We start from the raw sequence: 20,377 nt of genomic DNA on the forward strand, positions 1-20,377 counted from the left end.
AGCTCCCCTCCCCTGTCAGGTCCCCTGATAGCTCTCCTGTCAGCTCCCCTGATAGCTCCCCTGTCAGCTCCCCTGATAACTCTCATGTCAGCTCCCCTCCACTGATAGCTCCCCTATCAGGTCCCCTGATAGCTCTCCTGTCAGCTCCCCTGATAGCTCCCCTGTCAGCTCCCCTGATAGCTCTCATGTCAGCTCCCCTGATAGCTCTCATGTCAGCTCCCCTGTCAGATCCCCTATCAGCTCTCTTGATAGCTCCCCTGTCAGCTCCCCTCATGTCAGCTCCCCTGTCAGCTCCCCGGTCAGCTCCACTGATAGCTCCCTTGTCAGCTCCACTGATAGCTCCCCTGTCACCTCCCTGATAGCTCCCCTATCAGGTCCCCTGAGCTCCCCGGTCAGCTCTCCTGTCAGCTCCCCTGATAGCTCCCCTGTCAGCTCCCCTGATAGCTCTCATCCCCTGTCAGCTCCCCTGATAGCTCCCCTGTCAGCTCCCTGATAGCTCTCATGTCAGCTCCCCTGATAGCTCTCCTGTCAGCTCCCCTGATAGCTCCCCTGTCAGCTCCCCTTATAGCTCTCATGTCAGCTCCCTGATAGCTCTCATGTCAGCTCCCCTGTCAGCTCCCCTGTCAGCTCCCCTGTCAGATCTCCTGATAGCTCCCCTGTCAGCTCCCCTGTCAGCTCTCCTGATAGCTCCCCTATCAGATCTCCTGATAGCTCCCCTGTCAGCTCCACTGATAGCTCCCCTGTCACCTCCCCTGATAGCTCCCCTATCAGCTCCCCTGATAGCTCTCCTGTCAGCTCCGCTGATAGCTCCCCTGTCAGCTCCCCTGATAGCTCCCCTATCAGCTCCCCTGATAGCTCCCCTGTCAGCTCCGCTGATAGCTCCCCTGTCAGCTCCCCTGATAGCTCCCCTGTCAGCTCCCCTGATAGCTCTCATGTCAGCTCCCCTGATAGCTCTCATGTCAGCTCCCATGATAGCTTCCCTGATAGCTTCCCTGATAGCTCTCATGTCAGCTCCCCTGATAGCTCTCATGTCAGCTCCCCTGATAGCTTCCCTGATAGCTTCCCTGATAGCTCCCCTGTCAGCTCCCATGTCAGCCCCCATGACAGCTCCCCTGTCAGCTCCCCTGTCAGCTCCCCTGTCAGATCTCCTGATAGCTACCCTGTCAGCTCCCCTGTCAGCTCCCCTGTCAGATCTTCTGATAGCTCTCCTGTCAGCTCCCCTGATAGTTCCGCTGTCAGCTCCCCGGTCAGCTCCCCTGATAGCTCCCTTGTCAGCTCCACTGATAGCTCCCCTGTCATCTCCCCTGATAGCTCCCCTGTCAGCTCCCCTGATAGCTCTCCTGTCAGCTCCCCTGATAGCTTCCCTGATAGCTCCCTAGTCAGCTTCCGGGTCAGCTCCCCTGATAGCTCCCGTCAGCTCCCCTGTCAGCTCCCCTGTCGGCTCCCCTGATAGCTCCCCTGTCAGCTCTACTGATAGCTCCCCATTTATATAGGTCAACATAGGATCATTCAGAGATCCTCACTGAACTTCTGGAGAGAGTTTGCTGCACTGAAAGTAAAGGGGCTGAATAATTTTGCACGTCCAATTTTTAAGTTTTTGATTTGTTAAAAAAGTTTGAAATATCCAATGTTTATTTTGTTTGTGTGTGTGTGTGATATCTACAGCAGCACATCTGGAAGGCATTACTGTGCTGAGACAGATTAACTGTCTGGTGACGTAGAGTTTAGTTGGAGAGAGAGAGACTGAGAGAGAGAGGTCTCTCTCTCTCTCTCTCTCTCTCTCTCTCTCTCTCTCTCTCTCTCTCTCTCTCTCTCTCTCTCTCTCTCTCTCTCTCTCTCTCTCTCTCAGAGCTTCAGTAGTTATATGATCAACCAGGCCTTTCTTCATGAGAGACTCTCTCTCCATCTGGTAACATTACAGCAGACAGACAATCACTCATGTGCAGTGGTGAGGAGAGGGGTGAGGCCCACATCGTGAGGGGTTAGGCGGGGAGGGGTGAGGCCCTCATCGTGAGGGTGGAGGGGTTAGGCGGGTGGGGTGAGGTCCTCAACGTGAGGGTGGAGGGGTTAGGCGGGGTGAGGCGGGGATGGGTGAAGCCCTCATCGTGAGGGTGGAGGGGTTTGGCGGGAGGGTTGAAGCCCTCATCGTGAGGGTGGAGGAGTTAGGCGGGGAGGGGTGAGTAGGTCATACTGAGGAAGGTTGAGGAGGGGGTGAGTAGAGGGGTAGGGGTGAGGAATCTCATCGTGAGGGTGGAGGGGTTAGGTGGGGTGAGGCGGGGATGGGTGAGGCCCTCATCGTGAGGGTGGAGGAGTTAGGCGGGGAGGGGTGAGTAGGTCATACTGAGGAGGGTTGAGGAGGGGTGGGTAGAGAGTTGCACCCCTTCTGAAAAAACCTACACTCGATCCCTCCGATGTCTACAATTACAGACCAGTATCCCTTCTTTCTTTCTCTCCAAAACTCTTGAACGTGCCGTCCTTGGCCAGCTCTCCCGCTATCTCTCTCTGAATGACCTTCTTGATCCAAATCAGTCAGGTTTCAAGACTAGTCATTCAACTGAGACTGCTCTCCTCTGTATCACGGAGGCGCTCCGCACTGCTAAAGCTAACTCTCTCTCCTCTGCTCTCATCCTTCTAGATCTATCGACTGCCTTCGATACTGTGAACCATCAGATCCTCCTCTCCACCCTCTCCGGCGCGGCCCACGCGGCGCGGCCCACGCTTGGATTGCGTCCTACCTGACAGGTCGCTCCTACCAGGTGGCGTGGCGAGAATCTGTCTCCTCACCACGCGCTCTCACCACTGGTGTCCCCCAGGGCTCTGTTCTAGGCCCTCTCCTATTCTCGCTATACACCAAGTCACTTGGCTCTGTCATAACCTCACATGGTCTCTCCTATCATTGCTATGCAGACGACACACAATTAATCTTCTCCTTTCCCCCTTCTGATGACCAGGTGGCGAATCGCATCTCTGCATGTCTGGCAGACATATCAGTGTGGATGACGGATCACCACCTCAAGCTGAACCTCGGCAAGACGGAGCTGCTCTTCCTCCCGGGAAGGACTGCCCGTTCCATGATCTCGCCATCACGGTTGACAACTCCATTGTGTCCTCCTCCCAGAGCGCTAAGAACCTTGGCGTGATCCTGGACAACACCCTGTCGTTCTCAACTAACATCAAGGCGGTGGCCCGTTCCTGTAGGTTCATGCTCTACAACATCCGCAGAGTACGACCCTGCCTCACACAGGAAGCGGCGCAGGTCCTAATCCAGGCACTTGTCATCTCCCGTCTGGATTACTGCAACTCGCTGTTGGCTGGGCTCCCTGCCTGTGCCATTAAACCCCTTCAACTCATCCAGAACGCCGCAGCCCGTCTGGTGTTCAACCTTCCCAAGTTCTCTCACGTCACCCCGCTCCTCCGTTCTCTCCACTGGCTTCCAGTTGAAGCTCGCATCCGCTACAAGACCATGGTGCTTGCCTACGGAGCTGTGAGGGGAACGGCACCTCAGTACCTCCAGGCTCTGATCAGGTCCTACACCCAAACAAGGGCACTGCGTTCATCCACCTCTGGCCTGCTCGCCTCCCTACCACTGAGGAAGTACAGCTCCCGCTCAGCCCAGTCAAAACTGTTCGCTGCTCTGGCCCCCCAATGGTGGAACAAACTCCCTCACGACGCCAGGACAGCGGAGTCAATCACCACCTTCCGGAGACACCTGAAACCCCACCTCTTTAAGGAATACCTAGGATAGGATAAGTAATCCCTCTCACCCCTCTCACCCCCCCCCCTTTAAGATTTAGATGCACTATTGTAAAGTGACTGTTCTACTGGATGTCATAAGGTGAATGCACCAATTTGTAAGTCGCTCTGGATAAGAGCGTCTGCTAAATGACTTAAATGTAAATGTAAATGTAAATGTAGAGGGGTAGGGGTGAGGAATCTCATACCTTACGGGAGCAGAGGTGAATACCAACCTATTTCCCCATCAGACGTGGACTGAGATTAAGTGTCAGGAGTGGCTTTGCTTTCCAAGGCTCTAATACATGCTTTCTCTGATTGGCTATAGACTGACTAAGGCTCTAATACATGCTTTCTCTGATTGGCTATAGACTGACTAAGGCTCTAATACATGCTTTCTCTGATTGGCTATAGACTGACTAAGGCTTGAATACATGCTTTCTCTGATTGGCTATAGACTGACTAAGGCTCTAATACATGCTTTCTCTGATTGGCTATAGACTGACTAAGGCTTGAATACATGCTTTCTCTGATTGGCTATAGACTGACGAAGGCTCTAATACTAGAGTCTTCATGCTTTCTCTGATTGGCTATAGACTGACTAAGGCTCTAATACATGCTTTCTCTGATTGGCTATAGACTGATTAAGGCTCTAATACATGCTTTCTCTGATTGGCTATAGACTGACTAAGGCTCGAATACATGCTTTCTCTGACTGGCTATAGACTGACGAAGGCTCTAATACTAGAGTCTTCATGCTTTCTCTGATTGGCTGTAGACTGACTAAGGCTCTAATACCAAAGTCTACATGCTTTAAGAGTTGCCAAATGGAAGTAGATATGATAGATATGATAACACAGTGGTAGATATGATAACACAGTGGTAGATATGATAACACAGTGGTAGATACAATAACACAGTGGCACATATGATAACACAGTGGTAGATATGATAACACAGTGGTAGATATGATAACACAGTGGTAGATATGATAACACAGTGGTAGATATGATAACACAGTGGTAGATACAATAACACAGTGGCACATATGATAACACAGTGGTAGATATGATAACACAGTGGTAGATATGATAACACAGTGGTAGATATGATAACACAGTGGTAGATATGATAGATATGATAACACAGTGGTAGATATGATAGATATGATAACACAGTGGTAGATATGATAACACAGTGGTAGATATGATAACAGAGTGGTAGATACAATAACACAGTGGTATATATGATAGCACAGTGGTAGATATGATAACACAGTGATAGATATGATAACACAGTGATAGATATGATAACACAGTGGTAGATACAATAACACAGTGGTAGATATGATAACAGAGTGGTAGATACAATAACACAGTGGTAGATATGATAACACAGTGGTAGATATGATAACACAGTGATAGATATGATAACACAGTGGTAGATACAATAACACAGTGGTAGATATGATAACACAGTGGTAGATATGATAACACAGTGGTAGATATGATAACACAGTGGTAGATACAATAACACAGTGGTAGAAACGATAACACAGTGGTAGATATGATAACACAGTGGTATATATGATAACACAGTGGTAGATATGATAACACAGTGGTAGATACGATAACACAGTGGTAGATACACAGTGGTAGATACGATAACACAGTGGTAGATATGATAACACAGTGGTAGATACGATAACACAGTGGTAGATACACAGTGGTAGATATGATAACACAGTGGTAGATATGATAACACAGTGGTAGATATGATAACACAGTGGTAGATATGATAACACAGTGGTAGATATGATAACACAGTGGTAGATATGATAGCACAGTGGTAGATATGATAACACAGTGGTAGATATGATAACACAGTGGTAGATATGATAACACAGTGGTAGATATGATAACACAGTGGTAGATATGATAACACAGTGGTAGATATGATAACACAGTGGTAGATATGATAACACAGTGGTAGATATGATAGCACAGTGGTAGATATGATAACACAGTGGTAGATATGATAACACAGTGGTAGATATGATAACACAGTGGTAGATATGATAACACAGTGGTAGATATGATAACACAGTGGTAGATACGATAACACAGTGGTAGATACACAGTGGTAGATACGATAACACAGTGGTAGATATGATAACACAGTGGTAGATACGATAACACAGTGGTAGATACACAGTGGTAGATACAATAACACAGTGGTAGATATGGTAACACAGAGATAGATATGATAACACAGTGGTAGATATGATAACACAGTGGTAGATATGATAACACAATGGTAGATATGATAACACAGTGGTAGATACAATAACACAGTGGTAGATACAATAACACAGTGGTAGATATGATAACACAGTGGTAGATATGATAACACAATGGTAGATATGATAACACAGTGGTAGATATGATAACACAGTGGTAGATATGATAACACAGTGGTAGATATGATAACACAATGGTAGATATGATAACACAGTGGTAGATATGATAACACAGTGGTAGATATGATAGATATGATAACACAGTGGTAGATATGATAACACAGTGGTAGATATGATAACACAGTGGTAGATACAATAACACAGTGATATATATGATAACACAGTGGTAGATATGATAACACAGTGGTAGATATGATAACACAGTGGTAGATATGATAACACAGTGGTAGATATGATAACACAGTGGTAGATGCAATAACACAGTGATATATATGATAACACAGTGGTAGATATGATAACACAGTGGTAGATATGATAACACAGTGGTAGATATGATAACACAGTGGTAGATATGATAACACAGTGGTAGATACACAGTGGTAGATACAATAACACAGTGGTAGATATGGTAACACAGTGGTAGATACGATAACACAGTGGTAGATACACAGTGGTAGATACAATAACACAGTGGTAGATATGGTAACACAGAGGTAGATATGATAACACAGTGGTAGATATGATAACACAGTGGTAGATATGATAACACAATGGTAGATATGATAACACAGTGGTAGATACAATAACACAGTGGTAGATACAATAACACAGTGGTAGATATGATAACACAGTGGTAGATATGATAACACAATGGTAGATATGATAACACAGTGGTAGATACACAGTGGTAGATATGATAACACAGTGGTAGATATGATAACACAGTGGTAGATATGATAACACAATGGTAGATATGATAACACAGTGGTAGATATGATAACACAGTGATATATATGATAACACAGTGGTAGATATGATAACACAGTGGTAGATATGATAACACAGTGGTAGATATGATAACACAGTGGTAGATACGATAACACAGTGGTAGATATGATAACACAGTGGTAGATACGATAACACAGTGGTAGATACACAGTGGTAGATATGATAACACAGTGGTAGATATGATAACACAGTGGTAGATATGATAACACAGTGGTAGATATGATAACACAGTGATATATATGATAACACAGTGGTAGATATGATAACACAGTGGTAGATACAATAACACAGTGATAGATACAATAACACAGTGGTAGATATGATAACACAGTGGTAGATATGATAACACAGTGGTAGATATGATAACACAGTGGTAGATACAATAACACAGTGGTAGATATGATAACACAGTGGTAGATACAATAACACAGTGGTAGATATGATAACACCGTGGTAGATATGATAACACAGTGGTAGATATGATAACACAGTGATAGATACAATAACACAGTGGTAGATATGATAACAGAGTGGTAGATACAATAACACAGTGGTAGATATGATAACACCGTGGTAGATATGATAACACAGTGGTAGATATGATAACAGAGTGGTAGATACAATAACACAGTGGTAGATATGATAACACAGTGGTAGATATGATAACACAGTGGTAGATATGATAACACAGTGGTAGATACTGTACATGGTAGTAGAGAGGTTAGTGGGGATGATAGAGGTCAACAGTGGTAGATACTGTATATGGTAGTAGAGAGGTTAGTGGGGATGATAGAGGTCAACAGTGGTAGATACTGTATATGGTAGTAGAGAGGTTAGTGGGGATGATAGAGGTCAACAGTGGTAGATACTGTACATGGTAGTAGAGAGGTTAGTGAGGATGATAGAGGTCAACCGGAATCAGAGAACACACTGCTAAAGGCTTCTTATAGGCTGGGTGAGGCCCAAATGGAACTCAATTCCCTACGTAGGGAACTAGGGCTCTGGTCAAAAGTATTGCACAACATAGGGATTAGGGAATCACTTGTGAAACGACATTAGTCATTGACTAGTTCATTTACTGAGGGGTATTCTATAATTATGGGTTACTGACTATTCCCTGGCTTAACGTTCCTTTGCTTCTCCTGTATTAATGATCCCTGGCTTCTCCTGTATTAATGTTCCCTGGCTTCTCCTGTATTAATGTTCCCTGGCTTCTCCTGTATTAATGATCCCTGGCTTCTCCTGTATTAATGATCCCTGGCTTCTCCTGTATTAATGTTCCCTGGCTTCTCCTGTATTAATGTTCCCTGGCTTCTCCTGTATTAATGATCCCTGGCTTCTCCTGTATTAATGATCCCTGGCTTCTCCTGTATTAATGTTCCCTGGCTACTCCTGTATTAATGATCCCTGGCTTCTCCTGTATTAATGTTCCCTGGCTTCTCCTGTATTAATGATCCCTGGCTTCTCCCGTATGTTAATGATCCCTGGCTTCTCCTGTATTAATGATCCCTGGCTTCTCCTGTATTAATGATCCCTGGCTTCTCCTGTATTAATGTTCCCTGGCTTCTCCTGTATTAATGTTCCCTGGCTTCTCCTGTATTAATGTTCCCTGGCTTGTCCTGTATTAATGTTCCCTGGCTTCTCCTGTATTAATGTTCTCTGGCTTCTCCTGTATTAATGATCCCTGGCTTCTCCTGTATTAATGTTCCCTGGCTACTCCTGTATTAATGATCCCTGGCTTCTCCTGTATTAATGTTCCCTGGCTTCTCCTGTATTAATGATCCCTGGCTTCTCCCGTCCCTGGCTTCTCCTGTATTAATGATCCCTGGCTTCTCCTGTATTAATGATCCCTGGCTTCTCCTGTATTAATGATCCCTGGCTTCTCCTGTATTAATGTTCCCTGGCTTCTCCTGTATTAATGTTCCCTGGCTTCTCCTGTATTAATGTTCCCTGGCTTCTCCTGTATTAATGTTCCCTGGCTTCTCCCTGGCTTCTCCTGTATTAATGATCCCTGGCTTCTCCTGTATTAATGATCCCTGGCTTCTCCTGTATTAATGATCCCTGTTCTCCTGTATTAATGATCCCTGGCTTCTCCTGTATTAATGATCCCTGGCTTCTCCTGTATTAATGATCCCTGGCTTCTCCTGTATTAATGATCCCTGGCTTCTCCTGTATTAATGATCCCTGGCTTCTCCTGTATTAATGATCCCTGGCTTCTCCTGTATTAATGATCCCTGGCTTCTCCTGTATTAATGATCCCTGGCTTCTCCTGTATTAATGATCCCTGGCTTCTCCTGTATTAATGTTCCCTGGCTTCTCCTGTATTAATGATCCCTGGCTTCTCCTGTATTAATGATCCCTGGCTTCTCCTGTATTAATGATCCCTGGCTTCTCCTGTATTAATGTATCCCTGGCTTCTCCTGTATTAATGATCCCTGGCTTCTCCTGTATTAATGATCCCTGGCTTCTCCTGTATTAATGATCCCTGGCTTCTCCTGTATTAATGATCCCTGGCTTCTCCTGTATTAATGATCCCTGGCTTCTCCTGTATTAATGATCCCTGGCTTCTCCTGTATTAATGATCCCTGGCTTCTCCTGTATTAATGATCCCTGGCTTCTCCTGTATTAATGATCCCTGGCTTCTCCTGTATTAATGATCCCTGGCTTCTCCTGTATTAATGATCCCTGGCTTCTCCTGTATTAATGATCCCTGGCTTCTCCTGTATTAATGATCCCTGGCTTCTCCTGTATTAATGATCCCTGGCTTCTCCTGTATTAATGATCCCTGGCTTCTCCTGTATTAATGATCCCTGGCTTCTCCTGTATTAATGATCCCTGGCTTCTCCTGTATTAATGATCCCTGGCTTCTCCTGTATTAATGATCCCTGGCTTCTCCTGTATTAATGATCCCTGGCTTCTCCTGTATTAATGATCCCTGGCTTCTCCTGTATTAATGATCCCTGGCTTCTCCTGTATTAATGATCCCTGGCTTCTCCTGTATTAATGATCCCTGGCTTCTCCTGTATTAATGATCCCTGGCTTCTCCTGTATTAATGATCCCTGGCTTCTCCTGTATTAATGATCCCTGGCTTCTCCTGTATTAATGATCCCTGGCTTCTCCTGTATTAATGATCCCTGGCTTCTCCTGTATTAATGATCCCTGGCTTCTCCTGATCCCTGGCTTCTCCTGTATTAATGATCCCTGGCTTCTCCTGTATTAATGATCCCTGGCTTCTCCTGTATTAATGATCCCTGGCTTCTCCTGTATTAATGATCCCTGGCTTCTCCTGTATTAATGATCCCTGGCTTCTCCTGTATTAATGATCCCTGGCTTCTCTGTATTAATGATCCCTGGCTTCTCCTGTATTAATGATCCCTGGCTTCTCCTGTATTAATGATCCCTGGCTTCTCCTGTATTAATGATCCCTGGCTTCTCCTGTATTAATGATCCCTGGCTTCTCCTGTATTAATGATCCCTGGCTTCTCCTGTATTAATGATCCCTGGCTTCTCCTGTATTAATGATCCCTGGCTTCTCCTGTATTAATGATCCCTGGCTTCTCCTGTATTAATGATCCCTGGCTTCTCCTGTATTAATGATCCCTGGCTTCTCCTGTATTAATGATCCCTGGCTTCTCCTGTATTAATGATCCCTGGCTTCTCCTGTATTAATGATCCCTGGCTTCTCCTGTATTAATGATCCCTGGCTTCTCCTGTATTAATGATCCCTGGCTTCTCCTGTATTAATGATCCCTGGCTTCTCCTGTATTAATGATCCCTGGCTTCTCCTGTATTAATGATCCCTGGCTTCTCCTGTATTAATGATCCCTGGCTTCTCCTGTATTAATGATCCCTGGCTTCTCCTGTATTAATGATCCCTGGCTTCTCCTGTATTAATGATCCCTGGCTTCTCCTGTCCCTGGCTTCTCCTGTATTAATGTCCCTGGCTTCTCCTGTATTAATGATCCCTGGCTTCTCCTGTATTAATGATCCCTGGCTTCTCCTGTATTAATGATCCCTGGCTTCTCCTGTATTAATGATCCCTGGCTTCTCCTGTATTAATGATCCCTGGCTTCTCCTGTATTAATGATCCCTGGCTTCTCCTGTATGTTAATGATCCCTGGCTTCTCCTGTATTAATGATCCCTGGCTTCTCCTGTATGTTAATGATCCCTGGCTTCTCCTGTATTAATGATCCCTGGCTTCTCCTGTATTAATGATCCCTCCCCTGGCTTTCTCCTGTATTAATGTTCCCTGGCTTCTCCTGTATTAATGATCCCTGGCTTCTCCTGTATTAATGATCCCTGGCTTCTCCTGTATTAATGATCCCTGGCTTCTCCTGTATTAATGATCCCTGGCTTCTCCTGTATTAATGATCCCTGGCTTCTCCTGTATTAATGATCCCTGGCTTCTCCTGTATTAATGATCCCTGGCTTTTCCTGTATTAATGATCCCTGGCTTCTCCTGTATTAATGATCCCTGCCTTCTCCTGTATTAATGTTCCCTGGCTTCTCCTGTATTAATGATCCCTGGCTTCTCCTGTATTAATGATCCCTGGCTTCTCCCGTATTAATGATCCCTGGCTTCTCCTGTATTAATGATCCCTGGCTTCTCCTGTATTAATGATCCCTGGCTTCTCCTGTATTAATGATCCCTGGCTTCTCCTGTATTAATGATCCCTGGCTTCTCCTGTATTAATGATCCCTGGCTTCTCCTGTATTAATGATCCCTGGCTTCTCCCGTATGTCACTGATGCTTGGCCTAACTTGTCATGTATGTTGGGACGGCAGGTAGCCTAGTGGTAAGAGCGTTTGAACAATAACCCGAAAGGTTGCTGGATCGAAACCCCGAGCTGAGAAGGTAAAAATCTGTCATTCTGCCCCTGAATAAGGCAGTTACTGTTCCTCGGTAGGCTGTCATTGTAAATTAGAATTTGCTCTTAACTGACTTGCCTAGGGAGAGGGAGAGGGAGAGAGAGAGAGAGAGAGGGAGAGGGAGAGGGGGAGAGAGAGAGAGAGAGATACTGCTGAATCAGTATAGTACTACCTAGAGAGAGATAAGGAGAGAGGAGAAAGGGAGAGAGACCGAGAGACACAGAGAGGGAGGAGAAAGAAAGAAAGAGAATAAGAAAGAGAGAAAGAAAGAAAGAAAGAAAGAAAGAGAGAGAGAGGAGAGAGAGAAAGAAGAGAGAGGGAGAGAGAGAGAGAGAGAGAGAGAGAGAGAGAGAGAGGAGAGAGAGAGAAAGAAAGAACGAGAGAAAGAAAGAGAGAGAGAGGAGAGAGAGAAAGAGAGGGAGAGAGAGAGAGAGAGAGAGAGAGAGATAAAGAAAGAGGGAGAGAGAGCCTGTCTCTGTGAGTAACACTGAGAACACAGCAGAGTAAACCATCATAGTATATTCCTGCAATCACAGAACTGGCTGCTAGCCTGGCCAGCCCTGAGACACTGCAGTAGTCACATACTGTTAGCCTGGCCAGCCCTGAGACACTGCAGTAGTCACATACTGTTAGCCTGGCCAGCCCTGAGACACTGCAGTAGTCACATACTGTTAGCCTGGCCAGCCCTGATACATTCTGCAGTAGTCACATACTGTTAGCCTGGCCAGCCCTGAGACACTGCAGTAGTCACATACTGTTAGCCTGGCCAGCCCTGATACATTCTGCAGTAGTCACATACTGTTAGCCTGGCCAGCCCTGAGACACTGCAGTAGTCACATACTGTTAGCCTGGCCAGCCCTGAGACACTGCAGTAGTCACATACTGTTAGCCTGGCCAGCCCTGAGACACTGCATAGTCACATGTTAGCCCAGGGGGAAGGGGAAGGCACCTAGGGAGTGCTTAGGCAAGAGGCCCGCGGGCATACATATACCCGTAGCATATTCGCTGTCTAGGCACACTAGGTAAGACCTGGGCGGACCACCCCCTGTATTTTGGTTAGGGCACCAGGTGGTGCTAAATTAGGTAAGTAGTGGGTAGGCAGGTAAGATAGGAGAGGGGGGGGCTTTGAGATTTACTTTCTTTGCTTTGGTTCCATCCAGCCCCTTTTCCCCATATTACCGTGTAAAGGAATAAAGTCCTTGTAAACGGTACCACATTCTGTCTGTTGTCATTCTTACTCGCACCTACAGTCCAGACCTTTTTCACTTCACGGAGAGTTGAGTTGTAGCAGGGTGTTGCGTTCCCTCTTCATAGAGGCGTATTATTCTTCAGTTCTGTATTAGAATGTGACTGAATATTGTTAATAGATCTTCAGGTCTGTGATCACAGACTGATGCCTGTAGTCTGACCCATCTGGAGCATCACACCTGAGGACCTTTTGAAGAACGTTGATGCCAATTTACCATCAAGTTTACAGGACATGGCTGGTGGTGGTGAACACAGTTCTCCACTGTAAATACTACAGTAAACTACAGTACTGTCTGCAAAACACTACAGTAAATACTACAGTAAACTACAGTACTGTCTGCAAAACACTACAGTAAATACTACAGTAAACTACAGTACTGTCTGCAAAACACTACAGTAAATACTACAGTAAACTACAGTACTGTCTGCAAAACACTACAGTAAATACTACAGTAAACTACAGTACTGTCTGCAAAACACTACAGTAAATACTACAGTAAACTACAGTACTGTCTGCAAAACACTACAGTAAATACTACAGTAAACTACAGTACTGTCTGCAAAACACTACAGTAAATACTACAGTAAACTACAGTACTGTCTGCAAAACACTACAGTAAATACTACAGTAAACTACAGTACTGTCTGCAAAACACTACAGTAAATACTACAGTAAACTACAGTACTGTCTGCAAAACACTACAGTAAATACTACAGTAAACTACAGTACTGTCTGCAAAACACTACAGTAAATACTACAGTAAACTACAGTACTGTCTGCAAAACACTACAGTAAATAATACAACATGCTACAGTACTGTCTGCAAAACACTACAGTAAATACTACAGTAAACTACAGTACTGTCTGCAAAACACTACAGTAAATACTACAGTAAACTACAGTACTGTCTGCAAAAACATCAGTAAATACTACAGTAAACTACAGTACTGTCTGCAAAACACTACAGTAAATACTACAATATGCTACAGTACTGTCTGCAAAACACTACAGTAAATACTACAGTAAACTACAGTACTGTCTGCAAAACACTACAGTAAATATTACAATATGCTACAGTAATAAACGCAAAACACTACAGTAAATACTACAGTAAAGTCTGCAGAAATACTACAGTGTATACTATAGTAAATACATATATTAATACTACAGTATTCCTACCATAGTATATTATAGTATTTCTACCATAGTATATTATAGTATTCCTACCATAGTATATTATAGTATTTCTACCATAGTATATTATAGTATTTCTACCATAGTATATTATAGTATTTCTACCATAGTATATTATAGTATTTCTACCATAGTATATTATAGTATTTCTACCATAGTATATTATAGTATTTCTACCATAGTATATTATAGTATTTCTACCATAGTATATTATAGTATTTCTACCATAGTATATTATAGTATTTCTACCATAGTATATTATAGTATTTCTACCATAGTATATTATAGTATTTCTACCATAGTATATTATAGTATTTCTACCATAGTATATTATAGTATTTCTACCATAGTATATTATAGTATTTCTACCATAGTATATTATAGTATTTATTTAATGTGGGTTGAGACAGTCATTTACTGACTTTGACTGTCTCCATGGCTACCTGCGCTACTGGCCCAAAGGGGTCTCTCTCCTCTCTCTCTCTCTCTCCTCTCTCTCTCACTCACTCCTCTCTCTCTCACTCACTCCTCTCTCTCTCTCTCTCTCTCTCTCTCACTCCTCTCTCCTCTCTCTCTCACTCACTCCTCTCTCCTCTCTCTCATGTCACTCTCTCTCTCCTCTCTCTCTCTCTCCAGTCTCTCTCCAGTCTCTCTCTCTCTCTCATTCTCAAACACACACACACACACACACACACACACACACACACACACACACACACACACACACACACACACACACACACACACACACACACACACACACACACACACACACACACACACACACACACACACACACACACACACGTCTCTCTCTCTCTCCTGTCTCTCTCTCTCTCCTGTCTCTCTCTCTCTCCTGTCTGTCTCCTGTCTCTCTCTCTCTCCTCCTGTCTCTCTCTCTCTCTCTCCTGTCTCCTGTCTCTCTCTCCTGTCTCTCTCCTGTCTCCTGTCTCCTGTCTCTCCTCCTGTCTCCTCTCTCCTGTCTCCTGTCTCTCTCTCCTGTCTCCTGTCTCTCTCTCCTGTCTCCTCTCCTCCTGTCTCCTGTCTGTCTCTCTCTCCTGTCTCCTGTCTCTCTGTCTCCCTCTCTCTCTCTCTGTCTCTGTCTCTCTCTCTCTGTCTCCTGTCTCTCTCTCTCTCTCTCTCCTCCTGTCTCTCTCTCTCTCTCTCTCTCTGTCTCTCTCTCTCCTGTCTCTCTCTCCTGTCTCCCTCTCTCTCTCTCTCTCTGTCTCTCTCTCTCTCTCTCTCTCTCTCTCTCTCTCTCTCTCTCTCTCTCTCTCTCTCTCTCTCTCTCTCTCTCTCTCTCTCTCTCTCTCTCTCTCTCTCTCTCTCTCTCTCTCTCTCTCTGTCTGTAAATACTACAGTAAACTACAGTACTTGTAACACCTGGCCAGCCCTGATCAAATCAAATCAAATGTATTTATATAGCCCTTTTTACATCAGCTGATATCTCAAAGTGCTGTACAGAAACCCAGCCTAAAACCCCAAACAGCAAGCAATGCAGGTGTAGAAGCACGGTGGCTAGGAAAAACTCCCTAGAAAGGCCAAAACCTAGGAAGAAACCTAGAGAGGAACCAGGCTATGTGGGGTGGCCAGTCCTCTTCTGGCTGATGCACTGCAGTAGTCACATACTGTTAGCCAGGCGTTCTGCACAATCATTGGGTCGTTGGCCAGCCTGTCCTCTGGATTCGACCCTCAGTCCAACAGCCAGTCGGAGCGAGCCAACCAGGACATGGAGATGACTCTTCACTGCCTGTTCTCCACCAACCCTACCACCTGGAGTCAGCAACTGGTATGGGTTGAGAACGCTCACAACACCTTTCCTTGCTCTGCCACGAGTCTCTCGCACCTCTAGTGTTCCTTGGGCTATCAGCCTCTGCTCTTCCCTGAGCAAGAGGAGGAAGTCAGCAATCCGTCTGCCCAGATGGTCATCCGCCTCTGTCTCCGTACCTGGAAGAGAGCCCCCGGCCGCTCTGTTGAAGACCACTTCCAGGTATAGGCGACAAGTGGATCGCCACTGGACCCCTGCTCCACGCTATCGGCTCGGGCAGAGAGTATGGCTCTCCACCCAGGACCTGCCCCTCCGGGTGGAGTCCCGTAACCTTTCCCCCCTATTTCATCGTCGCGTTCCCCATCTCTAGAGTCATTAGCACCACTGCGGTCTTCTGCTACCGCGTACCCCCTCCGTATTCACCCTACTTTCCATGTGTCTAGGATTAAGCCGGTGTCTCACAGCCCTTTGTCGTTTGTTTCCAGGTCCACCCCTCCTCCCCTGTGTCATCGATGGCCATCAGGCGTACACGGTGAGACGCCTCCTGAGTGTTCGACCATGGGGCAGGGTTTTCCAGTAGTTGGTTGACTGGGAGGGTTACGGCCTGAGGAGAGGTGCTGGGTCCCCGCTAGAGACATCCTGGACCCAGCCCTCATCGCAAACTTCCACCAGCCGGCACCCCGGTCAGCCAGGTATGCACCCAGATAGGACGCCAGGGGATGGGGCGGTACTGTCACAGCCTGTTCTGATTCATCTGTCTTTGTGATTGTCTCCACCCCCTCCAGGTTCTGAGTCCGCCTGCCTGACCACACTGCCTACCCTGACCTTGAGCCTGCCTGTCGTCCGGTACTGCTGCCCCACCTCTGGTTTACTGACCCCTGCCTGCCCTCTGCCTGCCCTCTGCCTGCCCTGCCTGATCCCTGCCTGACCCCTGCCTGCCTGACCCCTGCCTGCCTGACACCTGCCTGCCTGACGCCTGCCTGACCCCTGCCTGACCCCTGCCTGCCCTGCCTCTCTGACCCCTGCCTTCCCCGACCCCTGCCTGCCCTGCCTCTCTGACCCCTGCCTGCCTGACCCCTGCCTGCCTGACCCCTGCCTGCCTGACCCCTGCCTGCCTGACCCCCTGACCCCTGCCTGCCTGCCTGACCCCTGCCTGCCCTGCCTCTCTGACCCCTGCCTTCCCTGACCCCTGCCTGCCCTGCCTGCATTGACCTGTCTCTTGGCTGCCTGACCCCTGCCTGCATTGACCTGTCTGTTGCATTATTAAACCATTGTTAACTCAACGGTGTCTGCATCTGGGTCCTACCTTCATACCTGAGACATAATATGCATCTGGGTCCTACCTTCATACCTGATAGACATAATATAACATTTGAAATATCTTTATTATTTTGGAACTTTTGTGAGTGTAATGTTTACAGTTCATTTTTATTGGTTATTTCACTTTAGTTATTATCTACTTCACTTGCATTAGCAATGTTAACATATGTTTCCCATGCCAATAAAGATCAATGATAACATATGTTTCCCATACCAATAAAGATCAATGATAACATATGTTTCCCATACCAATACAGATCAATGATAACATATGTTTCCCATACCAATAAAGATCAATGATAACATATGTTTCCCATACCAATAAAGATCAATGATAACATATGTTTCCCATACCAATACAGATCAATGTTAATATATGTTTCCCATACCAATAAAGACCAATGTTAACATGTGTTTCCCATACCAATAAAGATCAATATTAACATGTGTTTCCCATACCAATAAAGATCAATGATAACATATGTTTCCCATACCAATACAGATCAATGTTAATATATGTTTCCCATACCAATACAGATCAATGTTAATATATGTTTCCCATACCAATAAAGACCAATGTTAACATGTGTTTCCCATACCAATAAAGATCAATATTAACATGTGTTTCCCATACCAATAAAAATCAATATTAACATATGTTTCCCCATACCAATAAAGATCGATATTAACATGTGTTTCCCCATACCAATAAAGATCAATATTAACATATGTTTCCCATACCAGTAAAGATCAATGTTAACATATGTCTCTAATACCAATTCCAATAAATCCCTAAAATGTAATGTAATGTAATGTAATTGACAGGGAAGGAGGGAAAGAGAGGGAGCAGCTTGGGAAGGAATGGAGTAGGATCTCTATGACAATATTACTGACCCAACCCTACGATTAATTCTCCTGATGAACCGTCCACACACACAGAGAAAGGGAAAGACAGAAGGGATGGAGAGAGAGAGAAGAGAGGGAGAGGAAAGAGAGAGTAGAGAGGGAGAGGAGAGAGAGATAGAGAGCGATGGAGAAGAGAGAGATGAGAGGGAGGGGAGAGAGAGAGAGCGATGGAGAAGAGAGAGACGAGAGAGCGAGATAGAGAGCGATGGAGAAGAGAGAGATGAGAGGGAGAGGAGAGAGAGAGCGATGGAGAAGAGAGAGATGAGAGGGAGAGGAGAGAGAGAGCGATGGAGAAGAGAGAGACGAGAGGGAGAGAGCGATGGAGAAGAGAGAGATGAGAGGGAGAGAGCGATGGAGAAGAGAGAGATGAGAGGGAGAGAGCGATGGAGAAGAGAGAGATGAGAGGGAGAGAGCGATGGAGAAGAGAGAGATGAGAGGGAGAGAGCGATGGAGAAGAGAGAGATGAGAGGGAGAGAGCGATGGAGAAGAGAGAGATGAGAGGGAGAGAGCGATGGAGAAGAGAGAGATGAGAGAGAGAGCGATGGAGAAGAGAGAGATGAGAGGGAGAGAGCGATGGAGAAGAGAGAGATGAGAGGGAGAGGAGAGAGAGAGAGCGATGGAGAAGAGAGAGATGAGAGGGAGAGAGCGATGGAAGAGAGAGATGAGAGGGAGAGAGAGAGAGAGAGCGATGGAGAAGAGAGAGATGAGAGGGAGAGAGCGATGGAGAAGAGAGAGATGAGAGGGAGAGGAGAGAGAGAGAGCGATGGAGAAGAGAGAGATGAGAGGGAGAGAGCGATGGAGAAGAGAGAGATGAGAGGGAGAGGAGAGAGAGAGAGCGATGGAGAAGAGAGAGATGAGAGGGAGAGAGCGATGGAGAAGAGAGAGATGAGAGGGAGAGGAGAGAGAGAGAGAGATGGAGAAGAGAGAGATGAGAGGGAGAGAGCGATGGAGAAGATGAGAGGGAGAGGAGAGAGAGAGAGGATGGAGAAGAGAGAGATGAGAGGGAGAGAGCGATGGAGAAGAGAGAGATGAGAGAGCGATGGAGAAGTGAGAGATGAGAGGGAGAGGAGAGAGAGAAGAGAGAGAGAGAGCGATGGAGAAGAGAGAGATGAGAGGGAGAGGAGAGAGAGAGAAGAGTAGGAGAGGAGAGAGAGAGATAGAGTGATGGAGGAGAGAGAGAGAAGAGAGGGAGAGGAGAGAGAGAGATAGAGAGTGATGGAGAAGAGAGGGAGAGGAGAGAGAGAGATAGAGAGCGATGGAGAAGAGAGAGAGAGAGAGAAGAGGAGAGCACGAGAGAGAGAGAAAAATGATGACACATTCAGCAGCAGCGTTTCCCTGTATAGCTGACAGTATGAGTTAGTGTCCTACACATACAGACCTGCCGTTGCCACAGCAACCCCGGGGTGATGTCCGTCCGTCTGAGGAGGATGAGGATGGAGCGACGGAGGGAGGAGGGAGGAATATAGAAATGATATAGCTACTCACTGTGATGATGCTATCCTGCACAGAGGTGTGACTATCATGGCAGCTTGGATGTAGCCGGCAGCCTCGGCTCGGCTCTTTCTCTCCTCCAACACTTTCGCTCCTCTCTTCCGAGGAGCTTCTTCAACTCTGAAATGACTTGCGGTCCTCCCTCTGTCCTCCACCCTGTGAGTCACTCCACCAGCAGCATGGCTGTGTGTCAGCAGCATGGCTGTGTGTCAGCAGCATCATGTCGCCACAGAAACACACAGCACCGGACCTCAGCCAGAATCACTTCTGTCTCATCACCTGTCTTCAGCCAGTAGCATCACTTCTGTCTCATCAGCTTTCTTCAGCCAGCAGCATCACTTCTGTCTCATCACCTGTCTTCAGCCAGCAGCATCATGTCTCTGTCTCATCACCTGTCTTCAGCCAGCAGCCTCACTTCTGTCTCATCACCTGTCTTCAGCCAGCAGCATCATGTCTCTGTCTCATCACCTGTCTTCAGCCAGCAGCATCATGTCTCTGTCTCATCACCTGTCTTCAGCCAGCAGCATCATGTCTCTGTCTCATCACACCTGCCTTCAGCTAGCATCATGTCTCTGTCT

The 20,377-nt window shown here is 46.1% G+C and overlaps 1 pseudogene; it reads right to left on the bottom strand.

Moving 5' to 3' along the window:
* Positions 1-19,899, bottom strand: part of LOC123989575 — a 144,737-nt pseudogene extending 124,838 nt beyond the window's left edge.
* Positions 19,900-20,377: the final 478 nt, after the last annotated feature.

The sequence above is a fragment of the Oncorhynchus gorbuscha genome, linkage group LG11, assembly GCF_021184085.1.
Source record: "Oncorhynchus gorbuscha isolate QuinsamMale2020 ecotype Even-year linkage group LG11, OgorEven_v1.0, whole genome shotgun sequence".
Taxonomy (NCBI): Eukaryota; Metazoa; Chordata; class Actinopteri; order Salmoniformes; family Salmonidae; genus Oncorhynchus; species Oncorhynchus gorbuscha.